Raw genomic sequence first — 14,252 nt, forward strand, 5'->3', positions numbered from 1 at the left:
GGGGTTTCGCCGAGTGGCCCCTCCCCCCCGTCCGCACGGAGAGGAAGACGTGGAGTGAGCTCGGCCGGCGGGGTTTCGCGGTGTAGCCCTTCCCCCCCGCTTGCACGGCGTGGAGGCGGGAGAGAGAGTGTAATTACCGGCTCCTCCGCTGACATAGTACCTGTCAGGGAGGGAGCTCGGTGCGGGAGGCGGTCAGCTGCGGCTGCTGGGCTGTCCCCTGATACGGCTGGTGGGCCCCCTGGACAGTCGGGAGCTGGGGCTCCCAGAAGACGGAGGAAGAGGTGCAGCGCTGGGCGGAGTGCAGCTGGGAGTGCTGCAGGACGGAGCCCAGGGCCGGCGACAGGCATGGCTGGTGCCCAGAGGCGGAGTCGGGAACGGCACAACCCTGCGGGACCCGTGGCTCCTGGGGCCGGGAGGCCATCCGGACGTCGAGCGGTGGACGAGAGGTCGGAGGGCGAGCTGTCGGAACCCGATGCGGGGGCGACGGCTCGCCGCTCTTCATTGATGGAGCGGGAGCGCGCGGCTGATGGGGTATCTCCTGGGCAGCCTGGTGAGTTATCTGTTCCTGTGTCTGTCTCCCTTTCTTCTGCGTTGCGGGATCTGCTGGGAGGCGGTCAGGCTGCCCCTGTGGGTGCGGCCTCGGCGGCGTTCGTTGGCGGCGTTCCCCTGTCCGGTTTTGGTGGGGGTCTCGGGGAGGTACTTTCCGGTTTGCGGGACTTGTTGCGGCGGCTGGAGTGGGGCGGTGTTGGGACCCCTGGGCCTTCTTCTGCATGGCTCCCGCCGGCCGGTGGGGACGGGCTCGCGGTTCCGGGACAGGACAGCGGGGTAGTGCGGGGCCTGGGGGTCTCTTCTCCGCTTAGTTCTGGGCCAGGGGTGGTCACCGCGGAGTCTGAGGTTATGGGCTCTGCGGTTCCTTCCGCGGTTTTGGGGGAGGGTTCGGGGGTGACCGGACCTGTCGGCGTGGCAGACTCTGCGAAGGGGGAAGTGTATGTGTGTTTTGAGGGCCCCTTGGGTGCGCATTTGCAGTCGGATGTGCGGGAACAGATTTGGAACGGGGAGTATGTGGACATATTCACGCTCTTGCCTTTGGAGCGTTTTCCGTTTGATGGGTCCCGGGTTGATGACGGTAGACGGGAGGATGCGGAGCGGCGGCGTTTTTGGCTTATCCCCCGTACTTTTGCGAATTGGTTGCAGGCTTTCGCAATCATGGCCAGTGTCATTGGGGAGAAAGCTCCGGAGCATTACTCGGCGTTGTTCTGTTACCTGGGCGCCATTAGTGAGGCTCACAGGGTCTACGGCGGTTCGGCGTGGCTTCGGTATGATGAGCAGTTTAGGCAGCGGAGGGCTGTTCGCCCGTCGTTGCGTTGGGACCATAAGGACATTGGCCTCTGGATGCGGCTCATGGCACCGCCGAGGGCCCCTGGTCCATTTTTTCAGGGCAGGGGCGCTGGTTCGTTTTCCCCGGGACAATCGGCCGCCAAGCGTAGGGGTTTCTGCTGGCAGTTCCAGGAGGGCACTTGTCGTTTTGGAGGGTCCTGTCGGTTTAGGCACGAGTGTTCCGGGTGCGGTGGATCCCACCCTTTCTCGCGCTGTTTCAGGCGGGGTAGAGGCCCTCCCGGTGAGCCTGCAGGTAAGAGGGACGACGCCGGTGCGGGTGGAAAGGATGGGGCCTTTCTTAAATAGGTATCCTGATCGGGCTGCGGCGGTCCTGCTGGCGGCTGGTTTTTCGGAGGGTTTTCGCATCCCCTGTACTTTGACTTTGGTCCCCCCCTTAGCTCGGAATTTACGGTCGGCCTTGCAGCATGCTGATGTGGTGTCGGCTAAGTTGCGGAAGGAAGTGGGGTTGGGTCGTATGGGTGGTCCGTTTACTTGTGCTCCGTTTGAGGATCTGGTGGTTTCTCCCTTGGGGGTTGTGCCTAAGAAGGAGCCGAATGCGTTTCGGTTAATTCACCACCTGTCCTTCCCTAAGGGGGGGTCGGTGAATGACGCTCTAGATCCGGAGTCGTGTTCGGTGTCTTACACGTCCTTTGATGCGGCAGTTTTCTGGGTTCGTCGGTATGGGCGCGGTGTACTCATGGCGAAGTCCGACATTGAGTCGGCGTTCCGGCTGTTGCCGGTTCATCCGGACAGTTTTCGTTTTTTGGGTTGCCGTTGGCAGGGCGCGTTTTACGTTGATAGGTGTTTGCCCATGGGGTGTTCTATCTCTTGTGCATTGTTTGAAAAGTTCAGTTCGTTCGTGGAGTGGGTGGTTCGGGATGTTTCGGGGGTGAATTCGGTCATCCATTATTTGGATGATTTTCTTTGCGTGGGTCCACCGGCTTCCGGGGTGTGGGCGGTTTTGCTTGCTACGTTGCAGCGCGTTGCTGAACGTTTCGGGATTCCTTTGGCGGCTGACAAGACGGAGGGTCCGGCTTCGGTGATGACTTTCTTGGGCATCGTTTTGGATTCTGGCACAATGGAGTGCCGGCTGCCTGCAGAGAAGCTGTTGGCCCTTCAGGGTGAAATTCGCGCGGTTCAGGGGAAGCATAAAATTCAGCTGCGGCCCTTGTAGTCATTGTTGGGAAAACTTAATTTCACTTGTCATCAATAGGGTCTCGGCTTCTTCCCGACCGGTGGTGGCCCTGCTTCGCCACTTAGTGTTGCGTTGCTTGCAGCTGAATATTTTTCTCCATGCGGTACATCTCCCTGGGGTTGACAACACCTTAGCTGACGCTTTGTCTCGTTTTCGGAGCAACACGGGGTTCCTTGTCCCGACTGGCTGTGGGAGATTGCCTTGGAGTCGTTGCGGGCTGGATCCGGCGGACGGTGAGTGAGGCAACTTGGTCCGCTTACTCTACGGTCTGGCGGGAGTGGCTGGATCTGTTGCGACTGGTCGCTATTGATCCCTGGGGGCCGGAGGTGCGTGTGGCAGTGTTGTACTTCTTGGCGCGGAGTTTGGGGGTGTCGGCGTCCGCGGTGTATCGCCGACTAGCGGGATTGGGTGTCGGGATTTTACTAAGGATTTTTGGGTTTGACAGGCTCTGCGGGGTTATCGGAGGGCTCATCGTTGTAGGGGTTCTCGTCTTCCGGTGTCGTTCAAGTTGTTGGGGTCTTTGTTTGAGCATCTGCGGACTGTGTGTTCTTCGGATTTTGAGGTGGGCTTATTTCGGGCTGCCTTTGCGGTGGCCTTTTTTGGGGCATTGCGGATTGGGGAGCTCGTTAGTCCGTCCAAGTCGGTTCTTGGGGGGTTGTTGGTGGAGGAGGTTGTGTGCTCCGGTGACTGGGTGGAGGTTCTGGTCCGTCGATCTAAGACGGATCAATTGGGAAGGGGTGCGAAGGTGCGTTTTTTCGCTCTTCCGGGTTCGCTGGTGTGCCCGGTTCAGGCGGTTCGGGAATTTTTGTCCCGTCGCCCTGGGGGGCGGGGGTCCTTTTTCAGGCACGTTGATGGATCCCCTTTGACGCGTTTTCAATTTGTGGCAGTTTTTTGCCGGTGTTTGACGGCTGCTGGTTTAGATGCGTCTTTGTATGCTTCGCATTCGTTTCGGATCGGGGCTGCTACGGGGGCGGCCTGGTGGGGGCTGTCGGATTATGTGGTGAAGCGCATTGGTAGGTGGGATTCCCAGAGATTTCGCCTGTACGTTCGGCCGCATTTGTTGCGGGCTTAGTGGGCGGTCCTGTGTTTTGGTTTGTTTGGGTTGTGGGTGGTAGTTGCGGTTCTGTCCATGTGTTGTATTGTTCTGGCGGTATTGTTTCTTTTCTTTCAGGTGGAGAGGTGTGCCTGGTGTGGATCCTGGGTCACTCGTATGTGTTTTGGGGGGCCAGGCGGGCTGATGTTCGGCCCAATGGCAGGCAGCTGGGGTTCGATAGAAGGGAGGTTTGTGTCCGCTGGTTAGGTGTGCCGGGCATGTTGTGGAGTCGTGTCGTGCCCGAGGTGCGGCGTTTTGCGCGGCTGGATAGACCGCCGGATGTGTTGGTGATTCACGCGGGTGGCAATGATTTGGGGGTAGGTCCATGCGGGAGCTGGTTCGCGATGTCAAGCTGGATTTTCTTCAGTTGCGGCGGGAGTTTCCGGGGATGGTGGTGGTGTGGTCTGACATGGTCGCCCGCACTTCTTGGCGCTTGGCGCGGTCGGTGGAGCGGCTCAACAAGGCCAGGATTAAGGTCAACCGGGAGGTGGGGCGCTTTTTTAGTTGCAATGGAGGGTTGGTGGTCCGGCATGTGGAGTTGGAGGTGGATACTTGGCGGTATCTTCGCAGTGATGGAGTGCATTTGAAAGCGGTGGGCACGGATTTGTGGTCCCTGGAGCTGCAGGACGGCATACTATGGGCGGTTCGTTTGTGGCGTGGCACGCATGGGTAAGGGCTTACCCAGTGTGCTGTGGCGGTTGTTGGTCTTTGGAGGCGGTTCTCATCTTGGAAGGTAAAACAATGGTGTGGGACCCCATCCGTGGTATGGGGGGCCCGGTGGATATTCCCAGTTAACCAAGGTTTAACTGGAAGGTGGTGGTGCTGCACTGCGGACGGTATGGTTGTCTCCGAGCTGGTTGGTTGTGGCTGGAAGCCTAGTGTATAGGGTTGTCCGCAGGTGCATTTTGGATCGTTTGTGGGTTTCTTTGAAGACCAACAACAATTCTTTGGTTTCCGTTAAGGAACGGTTGATGTATGTTAAAATGTGAAGTTGTTAATAAAAGGCCATGTTGGCCATTTACTCCAAATGGTGTCATGTTTTTTGTAAAGTTTATTTGGTTAAGGGGGGTGTGGAGTGGTATGGATAGGTAATGGTGAAGTAGGAGTGGACAAGCCTATCTATGGTGCATTAGTCAAGAAATGCCCGTAGCGAATAGGGAAGAATGGAAATAGCGCAGGGCATACATGACTAAGCCCAGAGTGGTGTAGGGAACGGAAAGGGTTAAATTTAGCTCCAGGGGGTGGGGAATTGATTGGGGAATTACAGGATTGGCAGATGTGGAGTGTAGGAGGGGTCTGTGGCACCTTAGGGTGGGGGTTCTGCGGAAGGGGCGTCAGTGGAGCTGGACATGTGCAAGGACCAAAGCTTCCCTCCCGCCCTCCCTGTTTGGTTGGGTATGGGGTCTCGTCCGTGGGGCAGGTGAGCAAGAGAAAAATAAAAAAAAATAAAAAAGACACCAGTTGGAGAGGTGGGTTTTTCTGTTGGTTCGTGGGCGGTTGTTGGTCTTTGGAGGCGGTTCTCATCTTGGAAGGTAAAACAATGGTGTGGGACCCCATCCGTGGTATGGGGAGCCCAGTGGATATTCCCAGTTAACCAAGGTTTAACTGGAAGGTGGTGGTGCTGCACTGCGGACGGTATGGTTGTCTCCGAGCTGGTTGGTTGCGGCTGGAGGCCTAGTGTATAGGGTTGTCCGAAGGTGCATTTTGGATCGTTTTTGGGTGCCTTTGAAGACCAACAACAATTCTTTGGTTTCCGTTAAGGAACGGTTGATGTATGTTAAAATGTGAAGTTGTTAATAAAAGGCCATGTTGGCCATTTACTCCAAATGGTGTCATGTTTTTTGTAAAGTTTATTTGGTTAAGGGGGGTGTGGAGTGGTATGGATAGGTAATGGTGAAGTAGGAGTGGACAAGCCTATCTATGGTGCATTAGTCAAGAAAGAGGCATCCTAGGCACTGCAACTAGAAGCAAGTTGTGGCATTCACTAACAGTGTGAGGGGCTGATAATCCGCAAACTAGCTTGGGTGCAGTTTGCCAGAGGATCAGTGAACTCAGCCTGAGATCCATGAACCACAAACACAGTACCCAAACTTATATAGGTCATGGGTAACTGTACACCATCATGGGAGGCATGTACCATTTTTTGTTTAAAATATACCATTCAATGGGGAATAGATAATTTAATAAAATTTACAAGTCAACATTAAAATGCACCTGTGCAATTTGCTTCTCCAGCCTCTAAACATCTTTTTTTCCATGACCATAGTCTGTGCAATTTTCTCCTTTAAAACTAACACTATGCAAACACTATTGCCACTAAATTAAGTTTCTCAGCTGGCCTGCTCCTGTTTGTAAAAATGGCCACCAACTGTGTAAGGGTCTGGTATCCACTTTGTATGTTTTAAGGTGGACTCCATACCATTTTTTCTTGGAGCTGGTCCACAGTCTCTGACCATCTTTTCTACCACGCCTTTAGTATCCGAACAACTTTTCCACCACGCCTTTAGTCTCCGACCATCTTTTTTACCGTGCCTTTAGTCTCTGACCATCTCTTGTACCATGCCATAGTCTCTGACCATCTTTTCTACTATGCCCATAGTCTCTGACCATCTTTTCTACTATGCCCATAGTCTCCGACCCTCCTATTTACCAAACCCATATTCTCTGACCATCTCTCGTACAATGCCCATAGTCTCTGACCATCTTTTCTACCATGCCCATAGTTTCCGACCATCTTTTTTTTTCCATGCCCATAGTCTCCGACCAACTTTTTTTTACCATGCCCATTGTCTCTGACCATCTTTCGTATCAAACCCATAGTCCTCGACTATATTTTTTTACCATGTCCATAGTCTCCAAACATCTTTTTTACGATTTCCATAGTCTCCGATCATCTTTTCTACCATGCCCATAGTCACCAACTTTTTTCTTACCATGCCCATAGTCTCCAAACATCTTTTTTACCATGTCCATAATCTCCGACCATCTTTCCTACCATGCCCATAGTCGCCAACTATTTTTTTTTACCATGCCCATAGTCTACAAACATCTTTTTTTCCATGACCATAGTCTGTGCAATTTTCTCCTTTAAAACTAACACTATGAAAAAACTATTGCCACTAAATGATGTTTCCCAGCTGGTCTGCTTCTGTTTGTAAAAATGACCATCCACTGGATAAGGGTCTGGTATACATTTTGTACATTTTGCGGTGGACTCCATACCATTTTTTCTTAAAGGGATGTCCCTAGTCTACAACCATCTTTTGTAGTTGGTCTATAATGTCTGACCATCTTTTCTACCACGCCTTTAGTCTCCGACCATCTTTTTTACCATGCCTTTAATCTCTGACCATCTCTTGTACCATGCCATAGTCTCTGACCATCTTTTCTACCATATCCATAGTCCCCAACCTTCTTTTTTACCATGTTCATAGTCTCTGATCATCTCTTTTACCATGCCCATATTCTCTGACCATCTCTTGTACAATGCCCATCTTTTCTACCATGCTCATAGTCTTTGACCATTTTTTTTTTTACCATAGTCAATGACCATTTTTTTTACCATACCCATAGTCTCCAACCATCTTTTCTACCATGCCCATAGTCTACGACCATCTTTTCTACCATGCCCATAGTCTACGACCATCTTTTATACCATGCCCATAGTCTCCGACCATCTTTTTTTACCATGCTCATTGTCTCTGACCAAATTTTGTATCATGCCAGTAGTATTTGACTATTTTTTTTCCATGCCCATAGTCTCTGTGCAATTTGCTGCTTCAAAACTAACACTATGAAAAAACTATTGCCACTAAATGATGTTTCCCAGCTGGCCTGCTTCTGTTTGTAAAAATGGCCACCCACTGGATAAGGATCTGGTATACATTTTGTACATTTTACGGTGGACTCCACACCATTTTTTCTTAAAGGGATGCCCCTAGTCTACAACCATTTCTTGTAGCTGGTCCAATGTCTCTGACCATCTTTTCTACCATGCCTTTAGTCTCTGACCATCTTTTCTACCATGCCTTTAGTCTCCAACCATCTTTTTTACCATGCCTTTAATCTCTGACCATCTCTTGTACCATGCCATAGTCTCTGACCATCTTTTCTACCATTTCCATAGTCTCCAAACATCTTTTCTACCATGTCCATTGTCTCTGACCATCTCTTGTATCATGCCTATAGTCTTAGACTATTTTGTTTACCATGTCCATAGTCTCCAAACATCTTTTTTTACCATGCCCATAGTCTCTGACCATCTTTTGAGCTTTCTGTAGCATTACATTTTCCAAATACATAGTTGCAAACATTTAAAAAAAAGCTCCAGGAACACTTTCTTTGCTGTGCTTTTAACAAGGCATTGTAGAATGTACATTATGTGTGGGGCATTCATGTAAGTACAGAGGGTATTACGGTATGTGCAGAAAAAGAGTGTGGAGTGTATGACTGTATGTGTAGGAAATTGAGTGTAGAGGGTCTGACGTAGGTAGTATGCAGGAGAGGAGTGCGCAGTGTATGATGGCAGGAAGTATGTGCAGGAGAGAAGTGCGGAATGTATGATAGCAACTAGTATGTGCAGGAGAGGAGTGCAGAGTTTATGAAGGAGCTTAGTTAGTATAGAGAAATGAGTCCAGATGGTATAAAAGTACATGGTGTGAAAGAACTCTTGGGGGTGGTAAAAACAAGCCTCTAAACAATAGTTTACAGCCCCCCTCCCCACATAAATGCTAACATTAAAACCAGGGCTGTACACATGCCACGACAACAGGAGCGGACTGACCATTCGAGCACTGGGGCACTGCCCAAGGGCCCGGAGTCAGTAGGGGGCCCCATGAAATGCCCCTGGTACCTTTTATAGGCTTTTTTTGAGTGTGGGCAAGGAAATAGGGGCCCCATGATCCCCTATTGCCCGGGGGCCCCATGAGTTGTCAGTCCGCCCCTGTACGGCATTAATACTTCTGAGCAGTAATAGCTTTCCCTGTTCATTCACAAATTGTAAATACAGTTTACCATGCTTCAGTTATGAATGGTCATAGAGAGTGATTGGTACTGATCACTCACTGTGTTCATTCAGAAAAGGAACGGGCCAGTAAATGACATATTTACTGGTCCTTTCGTTGATTTCCATCCTGACACCCCCTTCCCCCAGCAGTTGGCTGGACAGGAGGGGAAACCTGTAGTCCTGGGGGGGGCAACCAGGAAAGCGCACAGGGGGGCCCGGGCAGCAGATGGAAGAGTAACCTGGAGAGGAGGGGTGGCAGGGGCAGCATTTACTGGAACTGATCCCCTGTATCTTCCTCCTTCAGCAGCTGAAAGCCAGCGAGAGGAAGAGGAGGAGAAGCCGATTTTAAGCTGCTGAAGGATGAAGATACAGGGAATCTGTTCCAGTAAATGCCACCACCAATCCTGCCCAGGTTCTAGGTGGTTGGCAAAGAAGGGATACAATCTACCCGTCACCTGCCCACGATCGTAGGGTAGGAGGAGCAGTGGGACCGGTTGCCGAGCCCTGCAGTAAACCCTGCCTTTGTAGGGAGCAACACCCAGACAAGGATGTATATTTCCTTAACCAGTTCAGCTCCTTGGACATACTAGCTACATCAAAGAGTGAACTTCTAATCACAAGCTGATGGCTGCCATCAGCTTGTGTGGTTTTTTTGTTCAGCCTGCTGCCGGCTTGAAAGTGATATGTCGGCTCCATAGTTGATGATCACTTTCATAGAGCTGGCAGCACGCTCACCCCCCCCCCCCCCCCGTGGCTCCTGGGCTTTCCTGCTCGTCCACCGGCTAGGGGAGGGAGAGTGCTATGAGACCAAGGCAAATCCATGCCTCCATCTCACATGCAAACAGTGACACCGAATGTGATGTCATGTCCAGTTTCAGATGCACCCTTTCCTGGCCAACACAGCAAGGGGACAAATCTAACCAAGCTGCTCTGTGCTTGGTTAAATGGTGTAAAGGGCAGGAGAGACATTGGGGTCTATTAGACTACTAACGTCTCCATAAAGAGTACCTGTCACCTGCCCATTGCTATCACATAGGGGTTTATTAACCTCTTGTGATAGCAATCAAAAAAACATAAGTTAAAAGTTTTTTAAATTGCCACAGGGTCCCACCTGCACAAAGGGTGTGCACAGGTACGTAAACCGCAGTCACACCACACGCGTGACATATCGCCACAAATGTCAGAGTGAGAACAATAATTCTAGCACTAGAGCTCCTAGTTCCCCCTCAACGGATGAGTTGTAAAGGCTTCTAAAGAGTAAATTATGGTGATTTTTGGACACTGTAGAGCTTTCCATTCATTCACAAACTGAAGCATAGTAAACACAATTTACTATGCCTCAGAATGGACAGAGTTAGTGATTGCTACTGGCTCTGCATTCAGAAAAGGAGGGGCTGGTAAAGGACACGTTTACTAGCTCCTTCCCTGCTCTCCATCCTGACAGATCCCCCACAGAAGCCAGTGGGAGAGGGGAAGGAAACTGGTAGAGCTGCACGGGGCGAAGGCTGCTGGGAAAGAGCACTGGGGGGGGGGGGCTTTCAGAGAGCACAGAGGAGGGGGGGCAGCATAAAGAATCTGGATAGGAGGAGCAGTGGGAGAAGCTGTATATAAAGCAGTTGAATGCCAGCTTCTCCTCCTCACCCTCCGCCAGGCATTCAACAGCTGTAGGAGGAAAATGTTGACATCTGTTCCTCAATATACAGATGCCTCCACCACTCCTTCTATCCAGGCGTATGGGGGGAAGGAGGGGCATGTGGGCCCCTGCAGAATGGGGCCGGATTACTGTTGCAACCCATGTAGGCATGCCCCTGCTGCTCTCTACTCATTCCACAACAGTCTAATGTGGGTGGGAAGGAGAAGGCAGGGTGGCCTCCTGCTGTCACCACACCACCTTCTCAGTATGGGCTCCTACCATAAAGGCAGTCTGCCCTTTTTCCTCTCTCCCCTTATCATGTGACATACTCTATTACATGACCAAAAAGGGGAAAAAGAAAGAGCGCAAGTTATCCCTAGAGCTCCCCTCTCCCTAACATAGCCACCAAGACTTCTCTAGAATCACACAGGGTCCCTTTGTTAAATGCACACTACAGAGCCCCCTCTCCAAGCCCCCCCCCCCACATATGTTTTGGTGAAGCTTGCTGCATCCCACTCCCTACATCCCCCTTTCACGGGGAACGACTGGGGGGGCACAGTTTGGCATCTTTGCCCTGGATGGCCTTGTCCCAGCACTGGTAGAAAATGAGATACAGGTGTTGTGAAGGCATACAGGACACATTGGAGGTACAGGGGTAGATGGGGGCACACTTGGAGACATGGGGGAAAACACTGCAGACTTGGGTGCATGTGGTGGCATGAAGGGCACAGAAGCACACTGGAGACATTGGGGTGCATGTGGAGGCACACTTGGCAAGAGACAAGAGGGAACACAGGGTGCACTTGGAGGCACAGGGGTGTGCTGACTACACAGGGCACACTTAGAAACTCAGGGAAACACTTGGAAGCATAAGGGTGCACTTGGAGACATGGGGCACACTGGAGACACAAGGGTGCACTTGGCAAGAGGCATGGTGGTGCACTGAGGACAAAGGGGTACATAAGGTGCACTTGAAGGAACAGGATTGTGCTGGAGACACAGGGAGCACTTAGAGACACAGGAGCACACATGGCACAGGGACTGTGAGGCACAGGAGGGGCAGTGGTATAGCAAACAGTGGCAGCTGAGGAACCACAGAGGACTGGAGGCAGGCACGGTGGACAGAGGGAAGAATAGTGCAGTGAGGAGGGCCTTGATCTTTGCATAGCGATGCATTGGCTCGCCATTTTGGTTGGCACCATTCAGAAGAGCTGTTTCCTGATTTATCACAGCACCAGCACTCTGGTTGAAAGAACTAGAAAATAATATTTTGTCATCTACTGAAGTGCTCAAGCTTTGAAGGCCCTTGATATGGTAACTCCAGACACCTAGATAAAACAATTTATCTTTACCAGCTGCACATTGTGTCTAAAAGCCCTTCTAATTTGGGATTTTGGGAAGAGAAATTAGAATTTGTTGAAGGGAAAATTTGGATCATGGTCCTTATTAGCTGCTAATCCGGGCCATTTTAGATTTTATGCTATACAGAAATTTCCATAGATCAAGCATTTTGTAATGAAGGAATTTTTATAAAATTACAATAGAAGGCCAACCAACCTGAAGGTCTCATATGGCTAGCTCATCAACCAGTCAAACTGTTTTCACCTTCATGTTACCAAACATCGATGATTGCTTATTGGTTGTTAGAGGTTGCTGCCTCTAGCTCATCATAACTGTTCTTTGAACTGACCAAAAGTAATTGTGGTATAATAATCTGTATTTAAAACAATAGATGTTAAGTCAACTTTAAGTGTGAAGATTTTTTTAATATAATTTTTTATTCATATCATTAAAGATACATTTTTTAGAAAAACAGAAGGATCATTGCCTGCATTCATCAAAATTGATTACGTTTTGTTAATGATTTGAATAAATGAAAATCTGAGCCTTGTAGGAAAGATGTTAAAGGAAACACAGAGAAAAGCTCCTGTATTGTATATGCTCATCTTCCCTTTCTTTTTAGCTATGGGGACCAAATGCGCCCCAGCATATGCCAACATCTATCTGGGGGACTGGGAATCTTGGTTGTTTGGTGGTGGTGGTGGGGGGAAGTCAACAATGTGTCTGTCCAGGATTTCATCTTGGCACAGATACATCGATGACGTCCTCATTCTTTGGACCGGAACTATAAAACATGCTCAGAGTTTTGTAAATGGATTAGTTCCTAATCTTTATTACTTGAAGTTTACTAGTGAATACAATACTCAGAAAGTGATCTTTTTGGACTTGGAGGTAGAGTTGGATGGAAAGGGTGGAGTAAAAACAAAGTTGTTCAGGAAACCTACGAAGGGATGGATGCCAGGAGCTTTCACCCTCGCCCTTTAATTCAGGATATCCCGACTGGCCAATATCTCAGGGTGTGAAGAAACTGCTCTGATCCTTTAGATTTAGAAAAGGAGGCATTGAACCTATGTGAGAGGTTCATGAAACGTGGATATAAGAACAAGTGGCTGTCAAAGGCATACCAAAGAGTGAGGGACTCTGACCGTGAGGAATTAATATTTGGCCATATGAAAAAGAACAAACCTTCTAAAAATCAGGAAATCACTAGGCTTAATATACAATATACCGAATTATCAGAAAATTTTAAGAATATTTGTGCCAAACATTGGCACATTTTGAAAGAGGACTCCTCTGTTGAAATATATGCTAACAATTGCCCTAATTTATTCTATAGGAAGGCTCTATCTTTAGAAGATTTATTGGTTCACAGTGACATCAATTGGTCTCTTCACAAGCTACTCTACACGGCTGGCATGTTTAGATGTGGAAGCTGTGATATCTGTCCATCTGTAACTGAAGGAGATAGTTTGACCTTGCAGACAGGCAGGACCCTCAGGTGCCGACAAAGAGCCCATTGTGGTACATCAGGAGTTGTTTACATTATCCTCTGTGCCTTTGGGTCTTTGTATGTGGGCAAGACCATCCACACCATCCGTAAGAAATTTCAGGATCATATCTATGAGATCTTTACATATCACCTTAAGTTCCCACTAGCAAGACATGTTTGTTTAAAACATAATAGTGATCCTAGATTTTTTCAGTGCTGGGTCTTGCTAGTTGTCCTCTAGGACAGTAGGGGGGACTTTAATAGATTGGTACTCCAACGTGAAACGAGATGGATCTGGGAGCTGGAAACTACCAAAACACGTGGACTTAATGAAAGTTTAAGCTTCATCCCCTTTTTGGACAAGTGACCTCCTCTCCAATTTCTGCCCCCCTTTTTTTAATCACTATTAAACGTTTTTTCCTTTGGTATTTTCCAAAGGGTTTTTTTCCCTTTTTTCTTTTTTTTATATAGAAAAATATGTTGAAATATAGCCTGATGGTCTTTGGTGCACATCTGAATGTCATTCTTTGTTAGTATTATGTTTTATATTTGCGTCAGCTTGCCAGTAACTGGTCCCTAGTTGATGGTCCTCTAGTGGGTTTTTCATATTCAGCATTCCTATTTATATTTTATGTATTATCTATCTATATGTAACTTGCCACGCATTATATCTTTTATCCACTAGATGACATCTCTAAAATCCAGTGTATGTATTTTGGATTGACGCTGCTTTCTTATTCTGCTCATGCGCATGACATCAGCACACACGTTAGCGGCATGATGTCATTATATCTTAGGCATTTGCAGTAGGCACGTGGCAGCCATTTTAAGGGCCCAGTTTATCTGAACAAGCCATAGTAATCCAAGTCTACCTCTGCCCTAATCCAGCAAAACCGGTCAGGAAGGGCACCTCCACACTCCCAGACTCACTGAGGACATACATGGCTGCAGCATGATAAGTATCAAATACTCTTTATGACCCTACTCCGACTTTGAACTGTTTATACTTAAGCAATCTATGCACTAAATGCATAAAGGAACTGTTGCTTATTTTCCATCATGCACTGTTTGTTGCACAAGGAAATAGACCCTATGAATGTAAGAGGGAGGTCCTGTGCA

The sequence above is a fragment of the Staurois parvus genome, unplaced genomic scaffold, assembly GCF_062004578.1.
Source record: "Staurois parvus isolate SC_StPar_1 unplaced genomic scaffold, SC_StPar_1.0 ptg000132l, whole genome shotgun sequence".
Lineage (NCBI taxonomy): Eukaryota > Metazoa > Chordata > Amphibia > Anura > Ranidae > Staurois > Staurois parvus.